This window comes from Scyliorhinus torazame, chromosome 4 (genome assembly GCF_047496885.1).
Source record: "Scyliorhinus torazame isolate Kashiwa2021f chromosome 4, sScyTor2.1, whole genome shotgun sequence".
NCBI classification, from domain to species: Eukaryota; Metazoa; Chordata; class Chondrichthyes; order Carcharhiniformes; family Scyliorhinidae; genus Scyliorhinus; species Scyliorhinus torazame.
Window position 1 is genome coordinate 278,458,577 of NC_092710.1, and position 10,981 is coordinate 278,469,557.

Here is a 10,981-nt window from a genome sequence, read left to right on the forward strand (position 1 = left end):
GCGGGGACTTCCAGCGGCCGCGCCGTGCTCCATGGTGGAGCCAGACCGAAGGAAAAAAGACCCCGATCAGCCGCGCACCCGAGCCTCAACCCCCGCACATTAAATCCCTGGGCATCTATAAGGCCCCCCTGGTCTCCGATCTGCCCGCCCCTGACCACAGCGGCTGCGGACTGAGTCCACAGCCGCCACGCGAGCATCCCGACCGGCAATAGGTGGTTAGTTCCACGCCGTCGGGAACTCGGCCGGGCGGGAGCGAAGGATTGCTGAGCGGGCCTCTGGCAATGGCCCCCCGGCGGCGTGGCGTACTCCATGATGACGCCGACTTTTGATACCCGGAGAATCACCGGATCGGCACTGGGCCCGATTACGGCGTCAAACTGGATTCTCCGCCCCGGCGCCGGCTGTGATTTCGCCGTCGGGTTGCAGAGAATCCAGCCCCTAATCTTTCCTGGGAATGGTTAACTACTATGGACAGTTTCTCCCTCACCTATCAACATTGCTAGCTCTGTTACATGTGTTGTTGAAGAAGCATCAAAAAATTGTACTGGAATAAGCCACAAAATAAAGCTTTCAATCAAGTGAAGCAAGGCCTTCAATATTCAAACTTATTAGTACATTATGATTTAAAGAAAAAAATACTGCTTACATGAGTTTTTCTCCATGTAGAGTTGGGGCTGTATTATCCCATGAAATCATTACGGCCATACTAGTCTGAAAACGCCCAATCTCGTCTGATCTCGGAAGCTAAGCAGACTCAGGCCTGGTTAGTACTTGGATGGGAGACCGCCTGGGAATACCAGGTACAGTCGGCTTTATCTTTCCAAGAGCCGGTGCAGACTAGATGGGCCGAATGGCCTCCCTCTGCACTGTAAATTCTATAAGCTGCTTTCAGGACTTTTCAAAGAAGACAAGACGTTACCCCCAATAGCTTTGGCCCAAATTCAGCAGTGGGCGTAGTTATTAGAGGCCTATGAGTACACTTTTGAGCATCAACCAGGGGCACACATAACCATTGCAGACGCCTTAATTCATCTTCCATTACCTGAAAGCACACCATCCCCCCCTTAGTACTACAAGAGATTGTGATGGCCTTCAACTTTATAAATTCCTTGCCTACCTCAGCACAGCAAGTCAAATACTGGACTAACTAGTGCCTATCTAGGCATTTCAAATATGAAAGTGTTAGCGGGGAGCTATGTCTGGTGGCCTGTGATTGATGTAGGCATAGGACAGATGGTAAAACAGTGTGACCAGTGCCAACTACAACAGAAATTTCCTGCCACGGTTCCCTTACACCCATGGAAAAGGCCAGGTCGGCCATGGATGAGAGTCCACGTTGAATACATTGACCACTTTATGGGCACAATGTTCTGGCTGATGGTGGGTGCCCATTCAAAATGGATTGAAGTTTTCGAAATGAGATCTATAATTTCCCACACTACACTTGAGAAGTCATGTCAATGCTATGCAATCCAAGGTGTGCCAGAGGTGCTAGTATCAGACACTGGTACAGCATTCACTAGTGCAGAGTTCCAAAGGTTCATGGCCTTCAATGGCATTAAACACATTGGCACGGCACCATGCTCATAAGAGAACGCCCCATCATTGTTATCAAATAGGTTAGCTGAATGTGATGTCCAAGCATTCAAGGCTGACGAAAAAAAAACAATCAGCTACTTCATTGGGGACTTTACACTTTTGATACCCGGAGAATCACCGGATCGGTGTAAAGTTTTCTCCTGGCTTACAGAGCCATCCCGCATACTACGACAGACATAGCTCCAGCCGAGTTGTCACTGGGTTGTCGCTAGAAGGCCAGATTAAACCCCGTTATTCCGAATTTGGCAGGGAGGGTGGAGACAAGGCAGAGTTGTCAAAAGGGGAACCATGGCCGGGATTCTCTGCTATCCGGCGGGTTGGGCCATGCCGGTGCTGAGGAGTGGCGTGAACCACTCTGGCATCGGGACGCCCGGAAGGTGCCGAATCCTCCGCATCTTCGGGAACTAGGCTGGGGCTGGCGGGGTTGGCGCACGCCAACCGGTGCCGAAGGGCCTCCGCCGGCCGGAGCGAGTTGGCGCATGCTTGGGAGCGTCAGCGTGTTCTGGCGTGATCCCAGCGCATGTGCAGGGGGCTCTTCTCCGGCCCGGCCATGGCGGACCGTTACAGCGGCCGGCGCGGAGGGAAAGAGTGCCGCCACGGCACAGGCCCGCCCGCAGATCGGTGCGTCCCGATCACGGGCCAGGCCACCGTGGGTGCCGCCGCCGGGGCCAGATCCCCCCACCCCCCCCGCCTCATTCTTCACTATAGAGATTCTATGAATATAGTTCCGCACTTATGTGAATGGTGCCCTGGGATTTTATAGTATCCAGCCAAACAGGTTAAATGGGTATTCAGAATAATTCTGATTCGAAAAGCAACATCATCCAAAATTGCTGCACTGCCTCATTACTGCACTGAGGTTTTCAGCTGAATGCTCTAATGCATAATGAGACTTTAACCTGTAAGAAATATAGCTCAATTGAGTCAAGCTGTTTCTCTGAGGTCTGATTTGTATACTTGCCGCGTCATTATTTTCAATGGAGGAAAATGTTGACGTGATACTGTACTGATGAGCCTGTACCAAACTAGCAATAACATTTCAGAAATGTTTGCATTAAAAATGAACTCAAAGGAAGTAAACAGGATCTAGGGTAAGGATGTGTATATTGTGCTGTTTAGAAGGAATTTGACAGATGGAGATAAAATGTGATGGCATTAAATCCCAAACTAGGAAGTTGCCCTTTGTTCCAAAATATTGGTTTCCAGATCTGCAAATGTGAAATATTCTCCTCGGGTGAAAAAGCAGGATAAGGAACATGGGATAAATTAAGGAACAAATTAATAAGGAGGGAAACAGTGCTGTGGAATAAACTACCAGCGCTGTTTGACTCCTCACTTCTTTTTTTTATCAGATGAACACAGTTAAATCTTTTTATGCTTAACCTGCTTCTCATGGAGGTTTGTTCAGTGGAGAGCGAGGGTAAGTTAACCTCCTCGCAGACATCTGTCACTGTGTCTTTGAAGCCAAGGGGAAGGTATGCAATGATTTTCCCTCTCACCTCAACCCCATGTGGAGGAGTTAAGTGGAAGGTAGGCCCTTGCCTCAAGGCAGCATAAAGTAAACGAGAAGCTCAGTGCAAAGAGAGGGATCAAACCTCTGCTGTTCCTGCCAATCCATGGTGCAGCTGTATCCCTTAACCGGGGATACATGTCTACGTTTCCATGAAATTAAAAAGAAGTCACTCAACGGCAATGAGTACGCAGCAGTCACTACTCAATTTTTTTTTGGCACTATGAATTTGGAAAGTACCTGTGGCCTTTGAAGTACAAAATGAGCACAAGCAATCAAAAATCCAAATGTACGCAATGAGTCAGCATGCAGACGATTCATTTTAAAATGAATCTACCAGTCTGGTTTTATTTTTTGAATCGACCATCTAGAAATTTCTGAAATGGAAACCCAATTATCAAATCCTGTCTTCTCAAATTATTTTCCTACTTAATATTACGTCTCATTACATTACTAATTGGAATTATTCACATTTTACATGAGTTTATACCAGCATCGCAGGACATAATGGTCCGTGCATTTGTTTGTAAAGTGAAACTTTTCTGCAAAGTGCTAACAGTCCAGGAGTGAATAGGAGCAACGTCCATTTCTAAGTTAATGCTAAAGCAGTGAAATGATTACAATTCCATGATTGAAAATAAGTCCGAAGTAACAGTGGAGTGGAGAGGGTGGGTTCAGTTAATTGCAGAGCTCACCACAGATATCACTGTAAGACCCTTCTGCCTCTGGCTGTTCCATTACATGTAGTTGGTGGCTATCATGACTTTCCTAGTTTCCATGACTTTCTGCAAATTCCATGATAAGGACTTTGGCCTAGGCACTGATACTGTGTAGGTTGCAATATGCTATACTAATCATTAACTACCCGGGTGTGATGGCCATGTCACCCCCACAAAGGGGGGCGGGAATGAGAATGAATGAGAATCCATGGGATGAGAGGGAAATGGGGGGGGGGAGGGACAAAATGGATAGTGGGGATTGGGGGAGAGAGGGAAACGAGGGGAGAGAGAGGATTGCGGGAGGGAAATGGTGGGGGGAGGGGGGTTTGGGCTAATTGGGGGAGGGAAATGAGGGAGGGGGAGGATTGGGGGGAGGGATGGAAATGGGGGGAGGGAGCAAGGGGGGATTGGGGTGGGAGGGAAAGGGGAGGGAGGGAAATGGGGAGGGGAATTGGGGAGGAAGGAGGGAAATGGGGAGGGGGTATTGTAGGGAGGGTCAGAAATGGGGGGAGAATGGGATTGGAAGCATGCTGTTGAGCTGATGGATTTGCCTCATAATGGGAGAATCTGTAGATGATGAGGGTCTCCTTGGTCTTCCTCGCATGTTGGAGCCTTACCGTCGCATGTCCTCCATTTTCCGGCTCCTCCTTGGGCTCATCCTTCTTCCCCTCCTGGATTGCCTCCTCCTCCTCCTCCGGCGAGGCCGCATGTCCCTCCCCCTCCTGCTCCTCCTCCAGCATGTCACCCTGCTGCTGTGCCAGATTGTGGAGCGCACAGCAGACCACCACAAAACGGGAGGCACTCTTGGGGGGTGTACTGTTGGGCACCACCAGTGCAGTCCAGGCATCGGAACTGCATTTTCAGCAGGCTGATGCACTGCTCAGATATCAGATATATAGAGGGCCTCTTTATAATGGGTCTCTGCCTTTGGTCTCAGGCCTCGCACCGGCATCATCAGCCATGTCATCAGTGGGTATCCCTTGTCCCCCACAAGACAACTCATCATCCTGGGGTAGTCCTCGAAGACACCGGGGATCTCCAAGTGTCCCAGGAGGTAATTAACATGCATGCTCCCTGGGTATCAGGCTCACATGTTCATGATTTGGAGGCAGTGGTCGCACACATTCTGGACGGCTGAGTGGAACTCTTTTCTGTTAATTTGGGCACTCGTGTCCCGGTGCTCACAGGGCGACATGCGTGCCATCAATTGCCCCTGAACCAAGGGAATCCCGGTGATTGCAGCAAATCCTGCAGCCCAGGTATCTTGGTGGGCCTTGTCCAGCTGGAAGTTGATATAGTTGGATGCCCGGCCATACAGAGCGTCCATAAACACCCGGATGCACCCGTGGGCTGCACATTGTGATCTGTCAAACAGGTCCCTGCTTGAGCCCTGGGATGACCCGGTGGTGTGAAAGTTCATGGCTGCAATGACCTTCACGGCCATCGGGAGCACGCAGAATAATACTTTTCACTGTACCTCGGTAAATGTGACAATAAACCAATCCAATCCTCCTCCATGGTGTGCCACATCAGCGAGGACGCAGGGGATTTCCGAGTGCCCCAGAAGAACGTGGCACAGGTACCTTACTGTCTCCCTGCTGAGCCACAGTCTTCCAGGGCACATGGTATCCGTCAGCTCATTGAATGACCAATGACGCCTGTACACCTAGGGTCGTTGCTGGCCTCATATTCTGAGTCCCTCCTCAGCCTGATGGGCGGCCAAGTTGCATAGTGGCCCCCTGCACCTGGGGTGCCAACTCCAGCCTTTGCTGGCCTTGCAGCCGTCCCCATAAATGAGATTGAAATGATTGCAAATGGGGCTCAAAGATATTCTCGCCATTTTTGAGCGTGATCTGGAACTTGCCATCGGGAGCGGGTCGGGTGAATTATAAAATGGTTCATGCCTGGCGCGCATCTCAATTTTGGCCTTTTCCCGCTATTCACCCAGTGAGCCCAGATCTGCACCGTATGCAACGCGGTCACTGAATTGTATCCAATAGCTATTGTGTAGATGCGATGTTAAATGAAGTTTTTCAGCAAGATAATCATAACTGGTATGTTGATGGGATATCAAGGATCCCCCCAGCCCATGATGCACCAAACACCTCAGCTTCAACCTGTTATGTGGATAATGGGATACATCAAAATTACAGTCACATGACCAAAACTAGCACAAAGTGGGTCGGCACCTTATTACTCCTGAAACATACCCAGTGAGGGAGTGTGGGACAAGCAGCACAGAGATAATTACCTGGTAAGCTGAAAGAAGCCCTGCCTCGAAGAGGCTGTCATCTCAGGCAGTGAAAAGTGGGCGGTTTTGAGCCCACTCTCTCCATCGTTAGAAGCTCAGTGCGGGCTCAAAATCCAACTGGAATCGGAAAATATGATTGTCTCCGCCATGGTCGGGTTTTGGAATTTTCCTCAACTCTCCCCAATGGGGCATGGAGCTTGGGATCTTTATTTTTATGCATTATCAGTTTATTAGCGAGCACTCTCTCCAGACCTTCCCCCCCTCACAGAATCTTCACCTGGCGCTGGCGTGACATCATGCCGGCATCACATAGTCTCGCCAGGTGTGAGGCACTCGAAGGGATCCCTCCGGGGGTGCGGGGGGGGGGGGGGGGGGGGGAGGGGTGCAGGGAACATGCCTGGGCAAAGCCCTAACACTTCCCCTGGTACAGGTCGGCATGGTAGGTTGGCAGCAACCTGGCAGCATCAAACTGACAGTGCTAATATGTGCTACAACCCTAGTGGGAGCCCCATGGGTGGGTGCGTATATATGTGGTGGGCTGGGGGGGGGGACAGCAGACATTAAGGTAGGGGGTAAGGGGAGATCTGCCAATGATGACCGTCGGTGGGTGTGAGGGGAAATCTGCCGGCAATGATTGCCCGGTGGGGGGTGGAATCAGCTGGTGATGGCTGTCAGGAGGAGAGCCCAAGACTTCCGACATGTGGCCTGGGGCTGTTCGGTTGTCGCACTGGTCAGGGTGCCATTTAAAGAGGGCACCCCCATCTGTTTGAAGCCGGTTCCCAGCTCTTCTAATTGGAGGGCTGTGACTAGTGGTGTTCCACAGGGATCAGTGCTGGGACCTTTGCTGTTCGTAGTATATATAAATGATTTGGAGGAAAATGTAAGTGGTCTGATTAGTAAGTTTGCAGACGACACAAAGGTTGGTGGAATTGAGGATAGTGATGAGGTCTGTCAGAGGATACAGCAGGATTTAGATTGTTTGGAGACTTGGGCTGAGAGATGGCAGATGGAGTTTAATCCAGACAAATGTGAGGTAATGCATTTTGGACGGTCTAATGCAGGTAGGGAATATACAGTGAATGGTAGAACCCTCAAGAGTATTGACAAGCAGAGAGATCTAGGTGTACAGGTCCACAGGTCACTGAAGGGGCAACACAAGTGACAAGGTAGTCAAGAAGGCATATGGCATGCTTGCCTTCATTGGCCGGGCATTGAGTATAAAAATTGGCAAGTCATTTTGCAGCTGTACAGAACCTTTGTTAGGCACACTTGGAGTATAGTGTTCAATTCTGGTCACCACACTACCAGAAGGCTGTGGAGGCTTTAGAGAGGGTGCAGAAGAGATTTACCAGATGTTGCCTGATAAGGTGGGCATTATCTATGAGGGGAAGTTGAATAAACTCGGTTTGTTCTCACTGGAACGATGGAGGTTGAGGGGCGACCTGATAGAGGTCTACAAAATTATGAGCGGCATAGACAGAGTGTATAGTCAGAGACTTTTCCCCAGGGTAGAGGGATCAATTAGCAGGGGGCATAGGTTTAAGGTGTGAGGGGCAAGGTTTAGAGGAGATTTGCGAGGCACGTTTTCTACACAGAGGGTAGTGGGTGCCTGGAACTCGCTACCGGAGGAGGTGGTGGAAGCAGGGACGATAGTGATGTTTAAGGGGCATCTTGACAAATACATAAATAAGATGGGAATAGAGGGATACGGACCCCGAAAGTGTAGAAGATTTTAGTTTAGACGGGCAGCATGATCGGCGCAGGCATGGAGGGCCAATGGGCCTGTTCCTGTGCTGTACTTTTCTTCTGTTCTTTGGTCTTTGTTCTAAGAGTCCCTGCCTCACCAGAGTTAAGCATGGCCACTCACTTTTTTAAATAAAAAGTTCAAGATTCCATGAGAAATCCTGATGGGTCCACTCTGTTTTTCTCACTGGGACAGACACTTTGCTATGTTTTAGTAAGATTCCGCCCAATATTTTTTGCTACTGAAGCTCGGTCACAGGTTTGTCTGACAATCTCAGAAACTTCCAACCTTCAGTATCTTCAAAGAACCAAGAGAGAGAATCCTTCAGACCTCCAACACTTTTCTTCTGAAAGAGTTGGTTCAGAACATGTGATTTGTTTCTTCCTATTCTATCACTAATCGAAGTGCATGTTTGAGCTCCAGAATCATCTTATGTTGTGTGTATGTGTGTGTCTGTATGTTTGAGCGGGTAGGTATTTTTTGCATTACTTTTTATGTGTTGTGTAAATAAATGGTAATGCTTTCATTTGATTTAAACCTATCATAAAGCCCGTTTGTCTCTATTCTTTAAGGTCATAACACTCAAAAGGTTTAAAATACTCCCTCTCAAATAAGGCCTTGGGCGTGATCTACCGGCCGCGTTGTACCCGAATGGGTGTGCGACGTGGCCGTTAGATGCCAGGAGAAACCACCAGCAGGCTTCTTGGCAGCCAGTACGCCTCGTGAGTTCTGCCCAAACCTCACGAGACGTCGAGATCAGGATCATGTCCGCAATGGGTGTGACCAAGCCACGCACGCCGAAGCAAGTTTTAAACTTACTAAGGCATACTCACCTGGGATCTTTCAGCCTCCCAACATCTACCGGCCTACCCAGGGAATCCCCAGCCGATCGCTGTTCAGTACTGGTCCACACAAGCGTGCACCTGGCAGAACGGCACCCGGGGTCTCCCGGGCTATCGCTTCTGAAAAGATTTGGGCCTGTGTCTTCCGGTCTTTGGGACTTAAAACCCATGGTCCTTTTGTATCAGAGGCAAGAGAGTTACTGCTACTTCAAAACTAACACATGAGAAAAAATTAGTAAGAGAACAAATGTAGAAGCAGGAATAGAAAATTGATGACAAACTGAAATAAAGGAGTGAACTCGATAGCCCCTGAAGGGAGAGGGCAGTGCATTGCATGATTAAACCATTTTACACATTGAAACACAGCAGTTTTGTGCTGAAAATAATTCTAAGTGTGGGCTTGGCTGGTGAGAAACTCAGGCCCCAAAAAGTGACTAGATAGCGGTGGGGAACTCACCGACAGAGCCGGCGGGAAACTCCCAGCAAAACCCGCCACAAATGACACTGTGGTGAATGTATTCACCATAATGCATGACACTGTAACCATTGTATCCACCTAATGTAACCTTTGACCTGGAAGTGGTGATACGAGCTGCTTCCAGGTACTGTAACCCCTGTCACCGGGGCCATATATAACCCGGCCACCTGCGGTTGGCACTCATCTGCACAACCGACTCTGGTTAGGCAAGTTCACGACTAATAAAGCCTTATGTTCACTCGCTCTCTCGTCCTCTTGGTGAATTGAAGGTACATCAATTTATTAGTCGTCGACAGCACCATGGAAGCCGCTCTAAAGCCAGACAGGCTCGAACTCAACGCCCGCGCGTCGGAAGCCAAGGAAATATTTGAACATTGGCTTCGATGCTTCGAGACCTATATCGACTCCTCCACAAAGGCTCCCTCGGAGACCCACAACTGCGACTCCTCCACGCACGGGTAAGCCATCGAATCTCGGTAACGATTGAGAAAACAGCCACTTACGAGGAGGCGGTCGCAACCCTCAAGGTGCACTTCGTGAAGCCCGTGAACGAGGTGTTCGCTAGTCACCTCTTCACTATTCGCCGTCAATGCGCCGGAGAATCGCTGGACGAGTATCTGGAAACCCTGACTCTACTCGCGAGAAACTGCAGCTATCGAGATGTGACGGCGGAGGAGCATATGAACTCACAGATCTGGGACACCTACATGGCGGGGGTCCGCTCGAACTATATCAGGCAGCGCCTGCTGGAAAACGGGATCTCCGACCTGCGAGACACGGTAAAGCTAGCTACCTCGCTAGAGGTGCCCTCCCAGAATCTTAGCGTGTTCCCCGCAGGCCCGGCGAACCCCTCGTGGGCACTATCGTCGCGGCCCCCGTCGGATCCGCCTACGTCGCAGGCCTGCGCCGCGCATCTGCCAGCCGAGCCCGGAGAACCGCAATGCTACTTCTGCGGCCAGGGCCAACACCCCCGGCAGCATTGCCCAGCCCGCTCAGCGACATGTAGCGACTGCGGGAAAAAGGGGCACTACGCGAGAGTCTGTCTGGGCTGACCTAAGGCCCAGAAATCGAAAACGCACCGGCCCGACATATGGACTCGCAGCCCCAGACCGAGACGTGCGACGGATGGGGGTGGCCATCTTGGTCTCCATCTTCGATCCCGTCCAACACGTGCGACACATGGGGGCCGCCATCTTGTGACTCCACCGACCACGCAGGCTACCCGCAGCTGGGCGCGGTGACCCTCGACCAGTCGCAGCCGAAACCACTAAAGAACTCCATGATGGTCGTCCAGGTCAACGGGCACGAGACCCCCTGCCTCTTCGACTCCGGGAGCACGGAGAGCTTTGTCCACCCCGACACGGTAAGGCGCTGTTCCCTACACACCTACCCCGGCTCACAAATAATCTCCCTTGCCTCTGGGTCTCATTCGGTCCAGATCCGGGGGTACAGTATCGCCAATCTCGCGATGCAGGGCACGGAGTATACCCGCTTTAAGCTCTACATCCTCCCCCACCTCTGCGCCCCCCTCCTGCTCGGATTGGCTTTTCAGTGTATTCACTGAAGCCTGACCCTACAGTTCGGCGGACCCTTGCCCTCCCTCACAGTATGCAGCCTTGCGACCCTCAAGGTCTCCCCCCCCCTTCACTCTTTGCGAACCTCACTCCTGACTGTAAGCCCATTGCCACCAGGAGCAGGCGGTAAAGCTCGCTAGACATGGTATTTATCAAGTCGGAGGTCCAACGACTGTTGAGTGAAGGGTTCATAGAGGCCAGCAACAGCCCCTGGAGAGCGGAAGTGTGGTCGTCCGGACCGGGGAAAAGTACTGGATAGTTGTA

General features: G+C 50.7%; 1 pseudogene; it reads left to right on the forward strand.

The window, feature by feature from the left end:
- Window positions 1–693: 693 nt before the first annotated feature.
- LOC140415606 (5S ribosomal RNA) lies at window positions 694–812 on the forward strand (annotated as a pseudogene).
- Window positions 813–10,981: the final 10,169 nt, after the last annotated feature.